This window comes from Eleutherodactylus coqui, chromosome 5, assembly GCF_035609145.1.
Source record: "Eleutherodactylus coqui strain aEleCoq1 chromosome 5, aEleCoq1.hap1, whole genome shotgun sequence".
NCBI classification, from domain to species: domain Eukaryota; kingdom Metazoa; phylum Chordata; class Amphibia; order Anura; family Eleutherodactylidae; genus Eleutherodactylus; species Eleutherodactylus coqui.
This window is the reverse complement of record NC_089841.1, coordinates 236,241,551-236,263,148: the sequence shown is the minus strand read 5'-3', so window position 1 is coordinate 236,263,148 and position 21,598 is coordinate 236,241,551. Positions and strand designations below refer to the sequence as shown.

The window sequence follows — 21,598 nt, the reverse complement described above, 5'->3', positions numbered from 1 at the left end:
CGTCAAACCGAAAATATCACTAGAGGGCAAAACCATCAAACAGTGGCTCTCTTTTTTTGGCCATGTGATGCGCGAACTCACTGGAAACAGTACTGATGCTCGGCAAAGTCAGTTGGAAGAGATGATAAGGCTGACAAAGAACAAGATGGCTGGATACAGTCAGGGCCACCACCAATATGTCAACCGCCGAACTGAAAGAAGCCGTAAAAGACAGGAATGTGTGAAGAACATTGATCCATGGAGTGACCGAAGGTCGGATGTGACTGAACGGATAATCATCAGTGTGTGCAAATTTTGAATGCCCAATGCGGTCATGTGAATTCGGCCTAAATAAAATTTTTGGTTGGGAATGGGGGTGATTATGATCTGCACAAACACATGAATAATTGACTGTTTTGTTTGTGTGGAGTAATATGTTACGTTATATTATACTTGCATGTATAAAGGTCATGAAATTAAGGGGCAAGTATTCAAAAACATAAAAAAAAAAAAGAGTAGTGATTTCAATCAAGGGAATGATAACACACGGATGATGATGTAGTGAATGGAAGGTTTTCTCCATAGATGTTTCTTTTTGATGGCAACAAATGTGTACAATAACTATGCTAAGTGATTATACTGGAGCTCATCACAGGGGGTAAGGGTGCTTTTTACATCTGTATTGGCAGGTCCCGTTTCTTATTTCCTAATACCCTGGCCGAACGCATCTGTTTTTTGATGGAACCAAGCCAAACGCACCCAATTAATTTAAACCCATTACAGTGCTTGGTCCTGAGCTTTAATCCCGGCCAATAGCAAAAATACAGTGCGGGAGTAAAGCTCCTGCAAGTATAAGGAGCAAGTCGGGTTCTCGGCTGTTAGTCACAGCCCCTTCGCTGAGGAGGAGGCAGAAGCTGTTTTTAATGACTCCTTCCTTCTCTCTTACAGGCTACATAGCACTCAATGAGCACGATGTAATGCAGAGAGAAAGTGGAACTGTAACTTCCGCTACTCAACCCAGCGATCACATGATCACCGACACAGATCAGCTCTGCTGGTGACTTACTGTCACTACAGGGGTGTGTTTTCCCCTGTAACTGGAGCTCCTATGCCTCAGCTGTAGTCGAAAAGTGTGAAATTAAAAAAACAAAACAATGTGAATGACCCCCAGGAGGTCTTATATGACATCATCGGGTACAGAGATGGTGACAAAAGTTACAAAAATAAGTTTTAATAAATTACAGAGTAAAAAAAATAATTATATGATATATATATATATATATATATATATATGAACAACCTGAGGCCAACATAACCAATCGCCATATGCGCCCTGTAATCCAAGACTATACCAATTATATATCACAATGTCCGACACAAAATGAGGACCCCATTCCTGCACTCTACTTTAGCATAAAGTACTAATTTTAAAAACAAACAAAAAAAGGTTTTTTAACTTTTTACCCCTTAGGGCTCCCACACTCTTGTGATTGCGGTTTTTGTTAACGCGATTGTCAATGGGACTTTCTATTGTAAAAAACTGTGTTTTTGGTGCATTGTGTTGCGTTTTTAACTTTGGAAAGTCCCATTGACAATCGCGTTAACAAAAACCGCAATCGCAAGTGTGTGGGAGCCCTAACAAAACTAGGAAAAAACCTTAAAAACATCTTTAAAAAAAAAGAAAGAAAAAGCCGCAGCAAGGATAATTTTGGTAGCTGTCTGCAGTCCTCATATTGTATACCACGGATGTCCTGGGCCGGCATGCATGAGCAGTACAAATTATGCTGTTGCTAGGCGATGACGTGGATCCTGTGACCTTTCCTCAATGATTGTGGAAGCTTCCATGGACTTCAATGGAAGCTGTCCGCACAGAATCTGCCTCAAACTAGAGCATGCTGCCATTGCTCCACTGCGAGCGGAAAATCGCAATTGATTTCCACTCGTGGGCATGAAAAAAAAACACTTTTTCACAGCATGCGGTGGGCGGTATTGGCTGCGGAATCCGGAGGCGGACGTCTGTCCATACTACACAATGCAGATCCAGGCGTGTGCAGCCGGCCCGAGGGGCTCATGGGGTCAGATCTCTGTTCAGCTGGCCGGCAGTTTGCCTCACTAAGAAGTCCTTCATGCAGGACGCTTCCTCCCGGATCTGCAACAGGACTTCCACACCGAGGTCCCTAATGTGAGCGCGAGGTGCCGAAAATGTACAGAAAACACAAAACCTGCTTGTTTGTCGCATGCACATCCATGCTTCAGGAGCGATGAGAGGGACATTGTGCGGCGACCAATACTGGCGGAACGAAACATCGAAAGCTCACTGACTTCTTACACAGCTGGGGTAAAATGAAAGCTGCACTGTGATTGGTTGCTATATGTTATACTGCTGAGGTGAAAAGAAAGCTTCGCTGTGATTGGTCGGTATTTCTTACATGACTGAGGTAACATGAAAGCTGCGCTGTGATTGGTTGTTACATGTTATACTGCTGAGGTGAAAAAAAAGCTTCGCTGTGATTCGTTGCTATTTCCTACACTGCTGAGGTAACATGAAAGCTGTGCTGTGATTGGTTATTATTTCTGAAACTGCTGAAGGAAAATGCAGCCAATCACAGCGCGGCTTACTGTTTCTTACACACAGCTGAGGTAAAATGTAAGCTGCACTGTGATTGGTTGCAATTTCTTATATTGCTCAGGTAAAGTGAAAGCTGCCCTGTGATTGGTTGCTATTTCTTATACTGCTGAGGTAAAATGAAAGCTGCGCTGTGATCGGTGGCTAATTCTTATACTGCTGAGGTAAAATGAAAGCTGCGCTGTGATTGGTTGTTATATGTTATACAGCTGAGGTAAAAAGAAAGCTTCGCTATGATTGGTTTTTATTTCTAAAAACTGCTGGAGGGAAATTGAAACCAATCACAGCGGAGCTTACTATTACTTACACAGCTGAGGTAAAATGAAATCTGAGCTGTGATTGGTTGTTACATGTTATACTGCTGAGGTAAAAAGAAAGCTTCGCTGTGATTGGTTGCTATTTCTTATACTGCTGAGGTAAAAAGAAAGCTTCGCTGTGATTGGTTGCTATTTTCTACACTACTGAGGTAACATGAAAGCTGCACGGGTTTTATTTCTGAAACTGCTGAGGAAAAATGCAACCAATCACAGCGCAGCTTACTATTACTTACACAGCTGAGGTAAAATGTAAGCTGCGCTGTGATTGGTTGCCATTTATTATACTGCTGAGGTAAAATGTAAGCTGCGCTGTGATTGGTTGGTATTTCTTACACTGCTGAGGGTAAATACAACCAATTAGAGCGCAGCTTACTATTTCTTACACACCTGAGGTAAAATGTAAGCTGCGCTGTGATTGGTTGCTAATTTTTATACTGCTGAGATAAAATGAAAGCTGTGCCGTATTTGGTTGCTATTTCTTATATTGCTGAGGTAAAGTAAAAGCTGTACTGTGATTGGTTGCCATTTCTTATACTGTTGAGGTAAATTGAAAGCTGCGGTGTGAGTCGCTGCAATTTCTCACACAGTTGAGGTAACATGAAAGCTGTGCTGTGATTGGTTGCTATTTCTTATACTGCTGAGGTAAAATGAAAGCTGCGCTGTGATTGGTTGCTATTTCTTATACTACTGAGGTAAAACGAAAACTGCGCTGTGATTGGTTGCTATTTCTTATACTGCTGAGGTAAAATGTAAGCTGCACTGTGATTGATTGCTATTTCTTACACTGCAAAGGGAAAATGAAAGCTGCGCTGTGATTGCGTACCATTTCCTGCTGAGGTAAATAAAGGTGTGCTATGATTGGTTGTTATAGATTATACTGCTTAGATAAAATGAAAGCTGTGCTCTGATTGGTTGCTATTTATTACACAGCTGAGGTAAAATGTAAGCTGCACTGTGATTGGTTGCTATTTCTTATACTACTGAGGTAAAACAAACACTGCGCTGTGATTTGTTGCTATTTCTTATACTGTTGATGTAAAATGAAAGCTGCGCTGTGATTGGTTGCTATTTCTTATACTGTTGATGTAAAATGAAAGCTGCGCTGTGATTTGTTGCTATTTCTTATACTGTTGATGTAAAATGAAAGCTGCGCTGTGATTGGTTGCTATTTCTTATATTGCTGAGGTAAATTGAAAGCTGCACTGTGATTGGTTGCTATTTCTTATATTGCTGAGGTAAGATGAAAGCTGCCCTGTGATTGGTTGCTGTATCTTATACTGCTGATGTAAAATAAAAGCTTTGCTGTGATTGGTTGCCATTTCTAATACTGCTGAGGTAACATGAAAGCTGCGCTGCAATTGGTTATTTCTTATACTGCGGAGGTAAAATGAAAGCTTTGCTGTGATTGGTTGCCATTTCTAATACTGCTGAGGTAACATGAAAGCTGCGCTGTGATTGGTGGCTAATTCTTATACAGCTGAGCTAAAATGAAAGCTGTGCTGTATGTGGTGGTTATATGTTATACTGCTGAGGTAAAAAGAAAGCTTCGCTATGATTGGTTGCTATTTCCTACACTGCTGAGGTTACACTACTGGAGGTAATATGAAAGCTGCGCTGTGATTACATGAAATCTGCGCAGTTTTTATTTCTGAAACTGCTGAGGGAAAATGCAACCAATCACAGCGCAGCTTAGTATTACTTACACAGCTGAGGTAAAATGTAAGCTGCGCTGTGATTGGTAGCTATTTCTTATACGGCTGAGGTAAAATTAAGCTGCACTGTGATTAGTTGCTATTTCTTATACTGCTGAGGTAAAATGTAAGCTGCTCTGTGATTGCTTGCGATTTCCTATACTGCTGAGGTAAAATGAAAGCTGCGCTGTGATTGCTTGGTATTTCTTACACTGCTGAGGAAAAATGCAACCAAACAGAGCGCAGCTTACTATTTCTTACACAGCTGAGGTAAAATGTAAGCTGCGCTGTGATTGGTTGCAATTTCTTATATTGTTCAGGTAAAATAAAAGCTGCTCTGTGATTGGTTGCTAATTCTTCTACTGCTGAGGTAAAATGAAAGCTGTGCCGTAATTGGTTGCTATTTCTTATATTGCTGAGGTAAAGTAAAAGCTGTACTGTGATTGGTTGCCATTTCTCATACTGCTGAGGTAAAATGTAAGCTGCCCTGTGATTGGTTACTATTTCCTATACTGTTGATGTAAAATGAAAGCTGTGCTGTGATTGGTTGCTATTTTTTACCCAGCGGAGCAAAAATGAAAGCTGCCCTGTGATTGATTGTGATATATTATACTGCTGAGGTAAAATGATAGCTGCGATGTGATTGGTTACCATTTCTTATACTGCTGAGGTAAAATGAAAGCTTTGCTGTGAGTGGTTGTTATTTCTTATACTGCTGAGGTAAAATGAAAGCTGCCCTGTGATTGCTTGGCATTTCCAATACTGCTGAGGTAAAATGAAAGCTGCCTTGTAATTGGTTACTATTTCTTACAAAGCTGAGGTAAAATGTAAGCTGCGCTGTGATTGGTTGCTATTTCTTATACTGCTGAGGTGAAATGTAAGCTGCCCTGTGATTTGTTGCTACTTCTTATACTGAGGTGAAATGAAAGCTTTGCTGTGATTGGTTGCCATTTCTAATACTGCTGAGGTAACATAAAAGCTGCACTCTGATTGGTTATTTCTTATACTGCTGAGATAAAATGAAACCTGCAATGCCTTATCACAGGTGCTATGGTGCAGGTCTCTTACAGGGACATAAATGATTATCTTGCATGGCAAAAAGCATTAAAAAAAACCTAAAAAACTGATTTTTAGCATTTAGCCTCCCAAAAATGCATCAAAAAATCTGTATGTACCCCAAAATGGTATCAATAAAGCTTACAGCTCGTCTCACAAAAAATAAGCCCTCACAGAGCTCCGTCCATGGAAAAATAAAAAAGTTATATGGCTTTGAATGCAACAATTTAGGAGAAAAAAAAAAAGATTTCCAAAAAAAGAGTTTTTATTGGGGAAAAGTGGAAAAACCTAAAAAAATATATAAGAATTTTGGTATCGTTGTAATCGTACCAAACCGCAAAAAAAATGTATTGTATCATTTATGCAGCATGATTAACGCTGTAAAAAAAAAATCTATGGCAGAACTGATGCGTTCTCTCCCTGCTATAATAAAAAAAAATAATAAAAGTTTTACAATATAGTCTCTGTACCCAAAAATGGCACCAATTAAAAACTACAATTCGCTACGCAAACAAACAAATCCTTATACGTCCACATCAACGGAAAAATAACAAAGTTATGGCTTTTGATAAATGGAGATGAAAGTCCGCCAAAAATCGTTGCGTCCTTAAAGCCCAAAATAGGCCATGTCCTTAAGGGGTTAAGAGATGTACATGCACCTGGCCACCCACATGGTGTAAAAGAAAGCACGATTCAAATCAGATCTATTGCTCAGGTGGCCATTGTAGGCATTTTCAGTGAACAGGGATCAACATGGCTATGATGATTGGTCTGTGGGTAAGCAGTCTCAAATGCAACAGACATAGCCTTGCCCTGTGTTTGACACCTTTATATCACAGCCAGTATCAACCTAATCAGGGAATTGTGCTACAGTAGTTCTTCTGTCAGGTTGGACCAGGCAAGCTAGCCTTTGCTCTCCATGTGCATCAGTGAGTCTCCCCTTCATCCTGTCACTGCTTGTCCTAACTTGGACAACTTTTGGTAAGTGGTAACCACTGCATACTGGAAACACCCCACTTGAACTACTGTTTTGATGCTCTAATCTAGCAGTCCCCAAAATTGGGCTCCACGAGAGACAGTCAGGGTCTCCGTGGCATGCTGGGGAGGGCACGCAGAGCCCTCTCTGCTGGCACGTGCGCCGTCAGCTGCTCCCCACTGTAGTGACTACTGGCGGGGTGCCGCAGCTCCCCGCTGGCAATCACGCAAGGACGCTGATCCCGGTGCACACTCTGATGTCAATGTGCACCCGAAATCCTCCTCCCCTGAGTCTTCTCCTCCTTAGTTCCACAGAAGAGGACAAAGGAAGAAACGTTCTGGGCTCGCACACTAAGGTCAGTGTGCACTGGATCAGCGCTGAGCAGAGGAAGAGTGTCGCTGACTGCAAGGAGGAGGTACGTATATGGGTTGGGGGGCTATTATTACTGAGGCTTCCTACAGTGGGGTTAATATTACTGAGGCTTCCTACAGTGGGGTTAATATTACTGGGGCTTCCTACAGTGGGGTTAATATTACTGGGGCTACCTACAGTGGGGTTAATATTACTGACGCTACCTACAGTGGGGTTAATATTACTGGAGCTACCTATAGTGGGGTTATTACTGGAACTACCTACAGTGGGGTTAATATTACTAAGGCTATCTAATGCAGGGTTAATATTACCGGGAGGGTTAATATTACTGGGGCCAGTGTGGGGTTAATATTACTACTGGGGCTAATATGGGGTTAATGTTACTGAGGGGGTTAATATTAGTGGGGCTACTGTAGGGTTACTACTACTACTGGGGCTAATGTTACTGAGGGGGTTAATAGTGGGGCTACTGTGGGACTAATACTACTGGGACTACTGTGGGGTTAATATTATTGTGGCCACTGTGGGGGTCACTATTACTACTAGGGCTAATATAGGGGATGCTATTACTACTGGAGCTACTGTTGGAGGTCACCATTACTACTGAGGTACTATCACTACATGGGGTGAATATAGGTAATGCTACTACTACTGGGGCCATCAATATAGGGGACGCTATTACTGGGGCCACCAATATAGGAGGTCACTATTACTACACGGGACGGATTTGCTGTGGAATTTAAAGTAGCTGTGCAGCAGAGTAGATGAGATTTTAAAAATCTCATCCACTCGCTGTGGAAAAAATCTGCACAAAACCCATGTGGATATTGACATGTGGTGCTGAATTTAATTCAGCAGCATGTTAATTTTAAATATATATCAATAGCCCATCCAGTGCTCACAAAATCCCTGGTTTTTTTTAATTTTCTTTTAAAATGGCCCTGTTTTTTATTTATGACAGAGGTAAAAATCACATGGTGTGCTAAGCCACGCCCCTAACCCCTCCCTTGACTACACCCTCTGCCCACTTTAGGGCTCCACGAGAAACTTTAGCTTCAAAAAGGGCTCCATGGCTGAAAAAGTTTGGGAACCACTGCTCTAATCTAATCATTTAGCCATTTTACCCATCACAATTTGGCCCTTGTTAAATAGGCTCAGATCCTTAGACATGTCCATTTTCATTGTCCCTTTTTATAACACATCAACTTCATAAACTGACTGTTACCTTCCTCCCTCATATATCGCACAACTTGACATGCACCGCTACTGCCAGAAAGTCAATGTTATGCATGTAACAAACCAGCGGTTTAATGCTAATGTCCATCAGCATCATACATACACCCCCCAGTGTTAAGAAACAAATAATGGAAATGATTTGGAAATCTCATATAACCATATTTTATTCATAATAGAACACTGAACACATATCAGAAGTTGTTTTCAATTTCATATTAAAAAAATTAACTCATTTACAAAATCGATAGCAACACATTGGAACAGGGTTAATAAAAGGCTGGAAAAGTGCTACTAATAAAAACAGCTGAAGGGGTTAATTGTCTACTAAGTCACATGGCTGTGTATAAAAAGAGCATGTTAGAGAGGCAGGGTCTCTCAGAAGCAAAGATGGTTAGACATTTACCAATCTGTGAAAAATTAATATTTCCACAATGTTTAGATGTAAATTGTGAAGACTTGGAATCTTTTGCTATTACGTACTGTAGATGGTGGGATATTCTGAGAATCTGGAGAAATTCATGTGCACAAGGCCAACAGTCAATATTGGATGTTCGAGATCTACAGGCCTTCAGGCAGCACTGCAGTAAAAACAGGCATGATAATGTAATGCAAATCACTGCATGGGCTCAGGAATGCTTCCAGAAATCATTGTTTGTGAACAGAGTTCACCATGCAATCCACAAAAGCAAGTTAAAGGGGTTGTCCCGCGAAACAAAGTTGGGGTATACACTTCTGTATGGCCATATTAATGCACTTTGTAATGTACATTGTGCATTAATTATGAGCCATACAGAAGTTATTCACTTACCTGCTCCGTTGCTAGCGTCCTCGTCTCCATGGTGCCGTCTAATTTTCAGCGTCTAATCGCCCGATTAGACGCGCTTGCGCAGTCCGGTCTTCTCCGTGTTGAATGGGGCTGCTCGTGCTGGAGAGCTGCTCCTCGTAGCCCCGCCCCGTCACGTGTGCCGATTCCAGCCAATCAGGAGGCTGGAATCGGCAATGGACCGCACAGAAGACCTGCGGTCCACCGAGGTGGAAGATCCCGGCGGCCATCTTCGCAAGGTAAGTAAGAAGTCACCGGAGCGCGGGGATTCGGGTAAGTACTATCCGTTTTTTTTTTCAACACATGCATCGGGTTTGTCTCGCGCCGAACGGGGGGGCTATTGAAAAAAAAAAACCCGTTTTGGCGCGGGACAACCCCTTTAAGGCTGTATCATGCAAAGAGGAAGCCATATAAATTCAAATCCAGAAACACTGGCGTCTTCTCTGGGCCAAAACGTATGGCAAAATGGGAAACGCTTCAGTGGTCAGATGAATCAAAAGTTAACATTCTTTTTGGAAACCATGAATGCCTTGTCCTGCAAACTCAAGGAGAGAAACCATTCAGCTTGTTTTTAGTGCACAGTTCAAAATCCTGCATCTCTGATTAAATAGGGGGTTGCATTAGTGCCTATGGCATGGGCAGCTTACACATCCTGAAAGGCACTTTTAATCCTGAGCATTTTAGAACATATGTTCACATCCAGCCAATGTATCATTCAGGGAAGACCTTGCATATTTCAGAAAGACGATGCTAAACCCCACACTGCATCCCTCACAGCACCATGGCTTCACAGAAGAAAAGTCCAGGTGCTGAACTGGACACCACCAATCCAGACCTTTCACCAAGAGAAAACATTTGGCGCATTACAAAACGAAAAATTCTAGGACTGTTGAGCAGCTAGAATCCTATATCAAACAAGAATAGGACAATGTTCCTCTCCCAAAACTTCAACAATTTGTCTCCTCACTTCCCAGATGTTTACTGACTGTTGTAAAGAGAGGGGAAGCCTCACAATGGTAGAGATGGCCCTGGCCCAACCTTTTTATGAGGAAAGCTTTAGAATACTGTATCCGCTGTCACAAGAGAAGATTATATATAGTTCTATTTCTCAGATAGTGCTATTGTATAGATTTATAATAGGCGAAGAAAATGAGTAGGACTCACCTGGTATGGAGCCGGTCTATGACAAGGCTCCACACCTATGGTCCAGGATTGTAATGCCAAACTTTTTTTTGAGATGCGTCGCTGCCATCAATTTCTAAATGAGTTAATTTCTTTAAATAAAACTGAAAAACACAACACATCAGAAGGTGAAGGTATGTTCTATTGTGAATAAAATATGGCTGTATGAGATTGGGTTATATATTAAAAATATATTAAAAACTCTCTCCTTACACTTTGTCTTGGGTTTATAAATTTTGCTAATGAACCTACACCAAATGCCTTCATATCTTGTCATTGAAGGAGGTAACTGCTCAGGCATTTGCACTTAATTAAATTACAGTCATATCACAATATGATGGATAGGTAAAAAAAAGGTTTGGGGGTGGAATCAGATCAAAGGAATGGAGAGTTGTGATTTTTATATTAGGTGTGCTGGATGAGAACTGGTCCCTGTCTTCTCACATTCCATTATGAAATTCGCTGAGGTACTCGTTAATTTCCTGCCATCCAATTAGTGCACTTGTAAGCAACCCACACTTCAATCCCCACAGCAATTAAATAAGTCACAGTGCTTCTAAAATAATTATCTGATCATTGTTGGTGACATAGCTTGACTTCATGAGTTAATATATTCATTTAGGCTTTTCGGTGAGAAAAATTCTGTCACTGTCATTGAGATGTATATTTAAATTAAAAACATTATTAAAAATACAAACATTAGACAGAATAAAAGGGTCGCACAATGATATATAGTGATTAAAGAAATAGATAAGTGATGACTGAAATTGTTCAAAAGGCAACCTTTACTTAAAGTGTATTGCCCATTCCCCCAATTTACTGTAGATAGCCTTCACCCTGTAGATACAGCATACGGTTTATACAGTATCTATAAATTCTTAGCATTGTACAGATAACATACTTTTCAATCAAGACCATGATCGTTTTTATAATAGTAATGTTAATGTAATACTGTGTAGGGACAGCTAAACTAGATTTCTGCTTTGTGTTTTTTTCCAGCTGCCTATACACCTGAACGTTTGGCTCAGCCACAGCTTCATGTGCTTATAGAGGTAAGCCACAGCCAACATCCCTGAGCATTCTTTCCCCAGATATCATCTGTCCAGGGGGAAGGCGAGTTCCCCCCCCCCCCCCCCCCCGTTCACATCACCTGAACCCACTGCTAACGATGGGTTCAGACAACTACAGTCTAATGTGCATGGAGAACCTTTGGTAAGAGGTCTCTGGTCTCAGTATCAGCTGTAAAGACTCCTACATAAGAGAAAACTAGGCCAAACCAGGGATTTCAATGGGACTACGTGACTATCATTTGTGTACAAGGGTCGCTCAGCTCCCCCCAACAGACTGAATTTCAGTGCTCGATCATTTTATAGATCTTCCAGCCGCAGCCTTTTCTACAGTTAACACATGATATCTTGGGTGAACCGACTATTCATGTGTATTGGGCAGTTGGGGAGTAATGGCCTAATGCTGGTTCAACCACCAGCTAACAACTATTGAAGGAGTATGGACACTAAGTGCCAGCATGGTGATGTGTTAATTGCATTTAATAACACTAGAAATGGCTCTCTCACACAGGATCAATAGATTCATTCATTTTATAGTCTATGTAGAAATACTGTAAGTCACTATACATAGTGGCATGTGACAGGACATTAGGTGTCAGGCACTGGTATATCTTACAGTCAACAGTACCCATTATCAAAGTTTTATTTTTTGCACTTTTACCATCATGGTATTTATGTCTGACTTTGTTTAGCAACAACGTGGGGAATTTCTCACTAGGGGATTTTTATGCCAGTTTTCTGGCAGTTCTTCATGCCTTCTCCATTGTAAAAGGTGACAGAGTTATCAAATGTTGTATAATGTTGCTACATTTGTTACAGTTTTAAATGGGTCTAAAAGGTGTGGAGTCACTAACTCACCAGTTACTGCAGTCAGATCGGGACCAATTTTGGGACTTTTTAATGTAATGACCTGTTCGGTCGATGCCGACTTTCGGTCACTTTATGGGTCATCATTCTCCTTGCTTTCCTATCCTTGTCTGGATGTGATCCAAATGTATCCAAATTCTGGCCAAATATCACTGCCAGGGGAGTGGTCACATACGATTCAGCCCAGCAGACTGCCCATCATCTCTTTTTTTTACAGTAAGCAGTATGGCTTTAGATACTGGGGGAACTCAGGGTGTTGGTCCAGTGTCGCTCACTCTGAGATGCAGGGCTATCCACTGGGCTGAATCATATGCAGTGACATTAAAAGGTTGTAAAGGCCCATTTACATGCAAAGACAATCTTTCAAATGATTGAAAAATTGACAGCTTTAGCGATCATGTTCCATAAAGTGCTAATGGACACAAATGTCCATTAGCACTTTATCAGCTTCATTTGCATGTAAATTTGCCATCCAGGAGCTGTTTTCAGAACATAGCAGTGGTCTGAGCTCTGAATACATCTCCTATGTTCTCACACGGGCTGTCGGCTGAATACAATGTAATCTCAGACAGTCCATGGAGAACACAGTGTGCGGTCCCTATTATTTACTCTCCAGCTGAAGAATGGATTTTAAGCTCACCTTAAAATAATCATTTAGCCAAAAAGTAAACAATGGTAGCATTTGCACGCCACAATTCTTACTGATATGCCATTGTTTGAACGAATTTTGAGTGCTAATATTACGTGTAAATGGGGCTTAAGCCTGCATGGTGCACTACATGTCTCAATGCTAGGCTTAGTAATATTCTCCCATAGTATGGCACAACACACAGGGGTTTACTAACACTTTCTGATAATAATTTGTTCTTAGTTTCTGGATGCAAAAAAATCAAACAGCGATTGGCTTGTGTAAACAGGCCGTCGTTTGTCTAAGACTATGGCCTGTTCACTGTCAATGGAGGCGGTCGGCCAGCCGGAGCGATCTACAGAACACTTCACCACCATTCACTATGTGATCATCACTCATGTGTGAAAGCACGGGAGCCGATATTGCTGGGATTACCATCAGGCACTTTACCACCCAACAATCATCCCGTGTAAGAGGGCCCTTAGTTTGACTTCTCCTTAGCAATACCAATTGTACATATAACACGGGGCGATAAGGGGCTTCAGTAGGATTAAGATTTAAATCTTGACAGCAATGCGAATATTATGTTGAATGGTCAGACATGAAGAACCTCTTCGTGTTTTGCTACCTGCTAATGAGTGGTCACAATGATTCATATGCATTACTTGCCAAGCTAACTTAAAAGGGTCATTTTAATCAACCAGCCCTACAGCAATATTTTCTAGAATTCTGGCACAGGAACCACCATTAAAGGGTTGCTGCATAAGTAATATTTGTCCCAGAGCTCTTAAATATCTTCTTCAATACCATTGGCCAAAACGAGATTGATCTTTGAGCTTTGTGGTCTCATGTTGTCAACAGTGCATTACAAAACCCAACGCTAAATACTTTATATAAGAGGCCTCCCTGCAATGTACTAGAAGAATATTTCATACATAGTTTTTAGGTAGCCACATATACATCAGCTTCTTACATAATTGATAATGTGCTCAGAAGAGCCAGAAGTGCAATACAAGAGTCATCGAAGTAAATTTAACATCTCTACAAGAGGACTCTTCCTGCACTTCATCATCTACCTGTATTAAGACTGAGCACAGTAATCGACTTGCCACCAAAGGGCAAGTAATATATGTTTTAATGAAAAACAGAAAGCACACCCTTTAGTGGTCCGCAATGTAGGTTACAGTTCTGGCAGAAAAGTTCATGTATTTGTTATATGTTAATAATATTAATAAGAATCATGCAGTTTGTTTTAGTATGAGGCTTTATTGGGGATATTTTTGAATGCTTGCGAGGCTCTGGCAAAACCTACAGCAGCAAACAAGTTTGAATGTCTGGGCTTTCTGGGTGTGCTTGTTTATGCCAATATTTTGGCATAAATTTAGTCTTTTGTTTTAGAACATGTACTGAGTTGGAAACAAATAAATTGTTAGTATTTATAGGACTATGGGGCAAAATTTTTATGTTCAAAAGGATTTTATTTACTTTCATTGAGAAATTACAGTCTGAATTGAAATATATGGTATTGAATTAAACTGTGTACATTAAAGAAGAACATTGTACAGTCATATATAATATTACTAGATTTGTTGTCTTCTAACGTGTCAAATTTGTTTCACTTTCCTGTATATACATATATAAAATGGAACATTTCACCGCTTTCCTTTGCTGTGCCCAATGAAGACCCATCTGGCCAGCTCCCCCAGCCACTGGGATGTAGGGATTTCCCAGACAGCGTCCAGCAGGCCCAACCCTATCATACCTATTAAATAGTTATTCAATCCAAAAACAAAGAAAGTGAGAAGAGAAAAAAAAAAGAGGAAGGGGAGAGAAGAGGGGAGTTTTTTGGGGGTGGGCGGATGGGCGGGGGAAGTACCCTGGGAACATAGACCTTACTCATTTATAGGGATTTCTTCAAATTTCTGTATAAAGCCACTTGATTTATTTCCACTCCTCAACCAAGACATGAGAGAGGTGAATTTCAGAACTCCACTCATTCTGCCCATGTAGCATGAAATTGTGAGTATTCAGTTTCAAGACCGCTGCATTTGAGCTCCTTCATGTAGCTCAAGCGCCCACCCACACTATCCTAGGGATTGTGACACGGTCTCCAATATCTAGGAATAATCTTGTCTCATTGCCGTAACAAAGTGTCGGAGCAGGCCCTGTTTGAGCTGAGATATTGGACCATGGGGGACAAACAGGAGCGCCAGCTCTGGTGTGAGATGGAGAGGATGCACACATAGCTCGGTAGAGTGGGGATACTGGGGCAAAATTTTTAATAGAAAAAACATTAAGTTCAGACTGAACACCTGATTGCCACAGCCGAGTGTGAAAAATGAGGCTAGGGTTTCAAAGTTGTGTTAACCCCTTAAGTACATAGCTTATTTTGGGCATAAGGTCACCGATTTTTGGGGCATTTCCATCTCCACTTTTCAAAAGCCATAACTTTATTTTTCCATTGATATGGCTGTATGAGGGCTTGTTCTTTACGTGCCAAACTGTAGATTTTTTGGTGCCATTTTTGGGTAAATACACTATATTGTAAAACGTTTTCTTTTTTTTTTTAAACAGGGGGAAGAGAAAACATAAATTCTGCTATTGTTTGTTTGTTTTCTGTTTTTTTTTTAACCCCCACAGTAGCCCCAGTAGTAATAGTGAATTGTTTGGTATTTTTAACCTCGTTAATCATGCAGCATAAATGACAATACATTGCCGGTCGGTACGATATCAAAATTCTTATTTTTTTTTGGCTTTTCCACTTTTCCGCAATAAAGCCACTTTTTTTTAGAAAAAAATTCTTTAAATCACTGCATTTAAAGTTCTTACTTTTCCATGGATGGAGCTCTGGAAAAGCTTTTTTTGTGTGATGAGCTGTAGTTTTTATGGGTACCATTTTGGGGTACATACGGCCTTTTTTTTCATTTTGATTGCATTTTTTGGTAGGCAAAATGAAAAAAATTGGCATTTTACCTCAGGTTTTTAGGTTGTTTTTATGCTTTTTGCTGTGCAGGATAGAAAGGGTGTTTCATTTGTTGTACGATTTGTTATGAATACGACGATACCAAATACATAGCATTTTATTTTATTTTTTAAATGTTTATACGAATAGGGAAAAAAAGCACAAAAAAGGCTTTCGGTTTTTTTTCTTTACACTTCTTATATCCCTGTAGGGCACTTGCACAAAGCTGCTATAATCACTATGATAAATGCCTTATTGCTTGTAATAGCGATTATAGGCAATGGCAAAGCAGGACGCCTGTATCTGGCGTCCTGTTGACATGGCAAGAAGTACTATCGTCCATGACCAACTATCAAAGCACAGATCAACTATAAGCAGAGCTGGAGTCAAGTGGTATCTATCAGAAAGTAGCCATGTTGTGGACTAAACCATTATAAAAACTATGGGACATTCATTAAATGTGTGTACACCAGTTTTCTGGTGTACAAAAGTTACCATCTTGGCGACTTTCTGCCTTTTTTGTGCCAGGCCCGAGCACTTTTTTAAATAGTGGGCAAGGCCTAGAATTTGGCTGGTAACTTTTACTATTTCTGGCATACAGCAGAAACCTATGCTAGTTTAGAGCTAGTGTAAGTTTCCATCTGATGCATGGAGGTGCCAGCAGATGCAACTAATGTATGAAGAGGTTTGCACCTCTAAATAAATGTATAGCTCTGAGATTGGCACACAGTGTAAAACATTAGTAAATATGCCCTTATGTTAAATTGTAGACCCCTTTCTTGAATGGCTACCTTAGCTAAAGCAGGAGGATCTCTTCAGTATTTATCAGTTGAGATGTGGCTCTGAGTCTTGGGAGTTGAAGGGCTAAGAAAACTAATACATTCAGGCTGTCTAGAATAATTAATGACAACCCTGCTTGTCGATGCTTAACCATTTGCTCCAAGGGATCCAGCAATCCTCATCCTCATGAATACGGGTTAACAAATGGCATTTTCCAGAGTGTACACATAATCCACTGAACACATTACCTGGTATAATTCTGAAAAGTAATACTTAATACACAAATTGTATATTTACATAGTTAATAGAAAACTTGCTATTAAAAATGTTTGATAGGTCATCCTGGGGCCATGCGGATATGTACTATTCGAAATCTCCAGTCTTACACTTTTCTGTGAATGGGCCAGCCTAGAAGCATGAGAATATTTAGAAACTCATTGCTGGGGGCAACACATTGATCCACTGACCACACTAGGAAACACAATGCAGCTTCTATTGATCCTTATGCTGATATATAAATCCCCTAACCAAAAGGATTTTACATGTAAAAAAGGCATCAGAACACTTGTCTCTATTCTTCCACAGAAATATTCTCCTTCCCATAGCAGTCATTGGAGAGCAAAGAGGATTGTTCAATTTTATTATATTTATCCCTGGGTCTTACATTCCTCAATAGCTACACATAATCTAGAAGTGTGAGTGCATGACCTGCGCTATCTTTAAGAAGTAGTGAGCACAATTAAAACTGCTATTTATGTATTTGACTACATGAGTAGATGATATTTATAGGCCCGCCAATGGCTACTCTTTGTCCATTTACACCTAAAGCGCTAAAATGCTAAAGATTACTTTGAATTGGACTTCATTGTTGGATGTGAGGAGTATATAAGTGTACTAGTTATTTATAGTTCCAGCGTTTCTGGTGGCACCATGCGCCACTTATATATAGTGAATTAACCCCTTGAGTGGCGGGTTTCCTACCACCCTGTCGTGCCCATCAGGGCAGGTTTTTTAAAATGGTCTAATCATTGAATTTCAACTAATTTTGCAATTGCGTCTCAAGAGCCATAACTTTTTCATTTTTCCATTGACATGGCCATATAAGGGCTTGTTTTTTGCAGGACAAGTTGTGATTTTTTTAAACAGGGGGGGAGGAAAAAAAAAATGGGGAAAAAAGAAAAAAAGGGGCCATGTCATTAAGGGGTTAAATAATGTATTAACTTCCTTCTCTGGGTCATTACGATGCATGGATACCACATGTGTGATTTTATTTTTGATTTTTTACAAAGTAAAGGGAGACAAGTGTTTTTATAATTTTTAACTTTTTTTTTTTAATTTTAATTTTTTTTTTGTCCCTTTAGGGGACTTCCACAGGGACCCATCAAGACCCCCTGATCACATTCCGGGGGTCCGATGGTGACAGCCCTTTACATGCTGCAGTGACAGCCCTTTACATGCTGCAGTCACATAGACTGCCGCATGTAAAGGGTTAACACAGCAGAGATCGGAGGTTTTCTCTGATCTCTGCTGTAAGAGCAGGTACCTAGCTGTCCTCTCACAGCCAAGAACCAGCTCTCCCTGCAACAGGGACCATCGGTTTGCTTCTGACAAGCCGATGGTCTCTATGGCAACCTGTAAACAAAGCAGGAGATTGCCGGCAGATCGGCAATATCTTCTGCTGGTTTTTCAAAGCCCTTGCTTTGTTCTCTGTGGGTCTGTGCAAGCAGCGCACACTGTCACAGCTTGTGGCATTGTGCTCTGCAGCTCCTATAGTGATACATAGCCCGGAAGTCTTCCGGGCTATATCGCTATGGGCAGTGGAGCTCGTCCCGGAAAATTTCCGGGCGTGCCACTCAAGGGGTTAAATTGGCACATGTAACACATTTAAGGACCTGTGATGACGGTTGGAGTTGGTCAGAATATTAAAGGACCTGTGATTACGTCACAGTCATGTGATTGGGGCGGAGAATGTAACTCACTCACGGACAAGTGGTAGTTAGGACTTTGATATGGTGTGTATTTTGTCTAGTGGTATGGTTACTATATATAGTAAAGCATGAACTTTATACTGTATGATTTTATTGATTTCTGTGTTAGCGAATAATTGTTGATACACATAATGTTGAAGCTACGCAGAGATTTTTTTCTTCATTTTCCCAATTTTGATTAAAATTGCGAACAAGCAAATAACCACTTGTTTTTAATTTTTATTCACATACAGGGCTTAGGGTGGCGTCACATCTGTGTTGGAAGCTCTGGTCGGAGGTTCTGTTGTGGATCCGGCACAAAATACTGGAAGAAAACGCTGCTTGCAGCATTTTTTTTCTGTCTAAAAGCTGGACAGCTGAGCGAAAAGTGAACAGACCCCATTAAAGTAAATTGGGTCTGTTCAGTTCTGTTCACTTCTATTTTAGGACAGAGCTATTTGGCCATGGGGTTTCTAGTTTCCAGCTCCCTGAATGGAGCAGGAAAGCAGAACCCCCGATGCAGGCATGAAACCACCCTTACTACATTATAAATGAAGAGCGACTACATCCATGTCTGAGATCCAAATTAGAATATTTGGAATTTTTACTCGTTAGATTTAAAGTAAATGTCAAAGACAGAGCCAGTGTTATTCTATGGAGTTAGTCACACAGTTGTGTTTCTTTAGCTATACTGTATTCGACAAAGGGGTTGTCCAGTTACCAGACAACATCCCTTTAATAGGACTGCCTATAATAAAATAGTAAAACTGAGTAATACTTACCTCCCTACCATCACAGGGATCCAGCACTGCAGCCCCAGTGTAGTCACGGTATTTGTTGGGACAGCTGAAATCCCTGGAAGTCAGGTGACCACTACAGCCAATCAGAGACTGTAGTACCACCACTTGTTCTCTCATGAGCGCCATAATGCCAGGAGTTCGGGAACGTGACACTGCAGCCTCTGATGGGTTGAAGTGATCATCTGATTTTCGGTGACATCAGCTGTCACAACAATTGCTGGAACCACAGCGCTGTATTGGGTGGGGGCAGAGTGATAAGTCACTTACTCAGTTAATTTTTTTTACTACAGGCAGGCACATTAAAAAGGATGGACAACCCCTTTAACATATTTCACATTTTGACATTTGATGGTGTTTGGTGATCATATTGATATATAAATTATATCAATGGGATTAGAATGCAACGGTGAAGAAGAGTGAAAGGAATAACAATACATACAAAAGATACCGTATACAAAGCGTATAACACGACACCCGTCATACAGCTGCAGCCGCACCAACAGAAGTGATGTCTTCCATGCAGAATGTGAAGGAGATATCCAGGAAAAACCTAAATCTGTTTCCAGTACTGTGCCGGCACTTATATCTGCTAGTGAACAGCCAGATGAAGGTGGCGGTTATGGTTATGGAAACACGTTGTTGTGGATCTCTGCTCAGCGCGTCTGACCCCGCTTTTCCTGGAGTTCTCCTTCATCTACTGTAAATGGCAATCAGTATTTTTATCTGCAGTATGGGAAAAGAAATTACACATGAAAATACACTACTAATGGTAAACAATGAAACAAGGACATATACTGTACACCAATCATCAGTAACATTAAAACCACTGAGAAATCAAAAAAAGTTGATTACCTTTTGGACAATGGCACCTTGCAAGCAGTGGTGAATATTAGGCAGCAAAGTCGGATATTGAAGTCAATGTGTCGCAGGAAAACTGAGCAAGCTTAAAGGGGTGGTCTCGCGAAACAAAGTGGGGGTTATACACTTCCGTATGGCCATATTAATGCACCTTTGTAATATACATCGTGCATTAAATATGAGCCATACAGAAGTTATTCCACTTACCTGCTCCGTTGCTAGCGTCCTCGTCTCCATGGTTCCGTCTAAATTCGCCGGCAGCTTGCTTTTTTAGACGCGCTTGCGCAGTCCGGTCTTCTCCATTCAGCACGAGCCGCTTCAGTGTGCTCCCCCGCTACAGCTCTTCTGCGCATGCGCAGACGAGCTGTCACTGCTGGGGAGCGCGCTGGAGCGGCCATTCTGTACCTTCCTCTGTTAGAGGAAGGTGCAGAGCTGCCGAGCTGTCCGGAGAAGCCGCCCAGCTGTCCCGCCATCCAGCGGTCCCTGGTAAGTCATGGGCCGGGGGGGGGGCTGTCGCTAGGGGCCGGGGGAACTAGCGCTGGGCCGGGGGGGGGGGGCTGTCGCTGGGCCTGGGGGGGGCTGTCGCTAGGCCGGGGGAACTAGCGCTGCTGGGCCGGGGGGGGGCTGTCGCTGGGCCGGGGGGGGCTGTCGCTAGGGCCGGGGGAACTAGCGCTGGGCCCGGGGGGGCTGTCGCTGCGCCGGGGGGGGCTGCGCCGGTTACCTGCTGCCTGGCGGTGGGTGACCTGGTCGGGGCGGCTGCGGTGGGGTCCGGTCGGCGCGCTGCGGGGCGTCTGGTTGCCATGGAGACACAGCTGGCAGCGTCTCGGGAGCGCGCAACGTCGGGCTGAGCAGCGAGCGACGGGGAAAAGAGCTGGCGGCCATCTTGGGGAAACTTTTATAAGTTGCTGAAACGCTGGAACGGTAAGTACGAACCAGCTAGAAATGTCATTTACAGGGGGGCTTAGTAATGTGTACTTAATGGGGGGGACTGGGCAAAAAAAAAAAATTCACTGCTTCCTCGAGACATCTCCTTTAAGGATTGGAGTGACTTTGACAAAGGCCAAATTGTGATGACTAAACTAGGTCAGAGCATCTCCAAAGCAGCAGGTATTGAGGGATGTTCCTAGTATGCAATGGTTAATACCTACTGTAGGCAAATGACAGTTAAGGGTACCAGAGGGAGCATAACAATTCCCTAGATGCTTAGCCTGGGTGAGATGAATTTCCAGGACAGGACTATTACTTTTGGTTCCTGTTAGCTCACCTGTTTCCTATGAACTAGTCACTGGGACATAAAAGACAGCAAATCCAGGCAGTCTGGGTCAGACCCTGGGAGTAAACATAAGTCCACAAGAGTGAACATCTTACTATTTGCTAACAAATGCTGCAGGTTATTTCTAAGTGAGTCAAA

At 41.7% G+C, this 21,598-nt stretch overlaps 1 protein-coding gene across 3 annotated transcripts in view; it reads right to left on the bottom strand.

The window, feature by feature from the left end:
• The window catches only part of BNC2 (basonuclin zinc finger protein 2), a 553,266-nt gene that overhangs the window by 302,161 nt on the left and 229,507 nt on the right, over nucleotides 1–21,598 (bottom strand). The window lies entirely within an intron of this gene.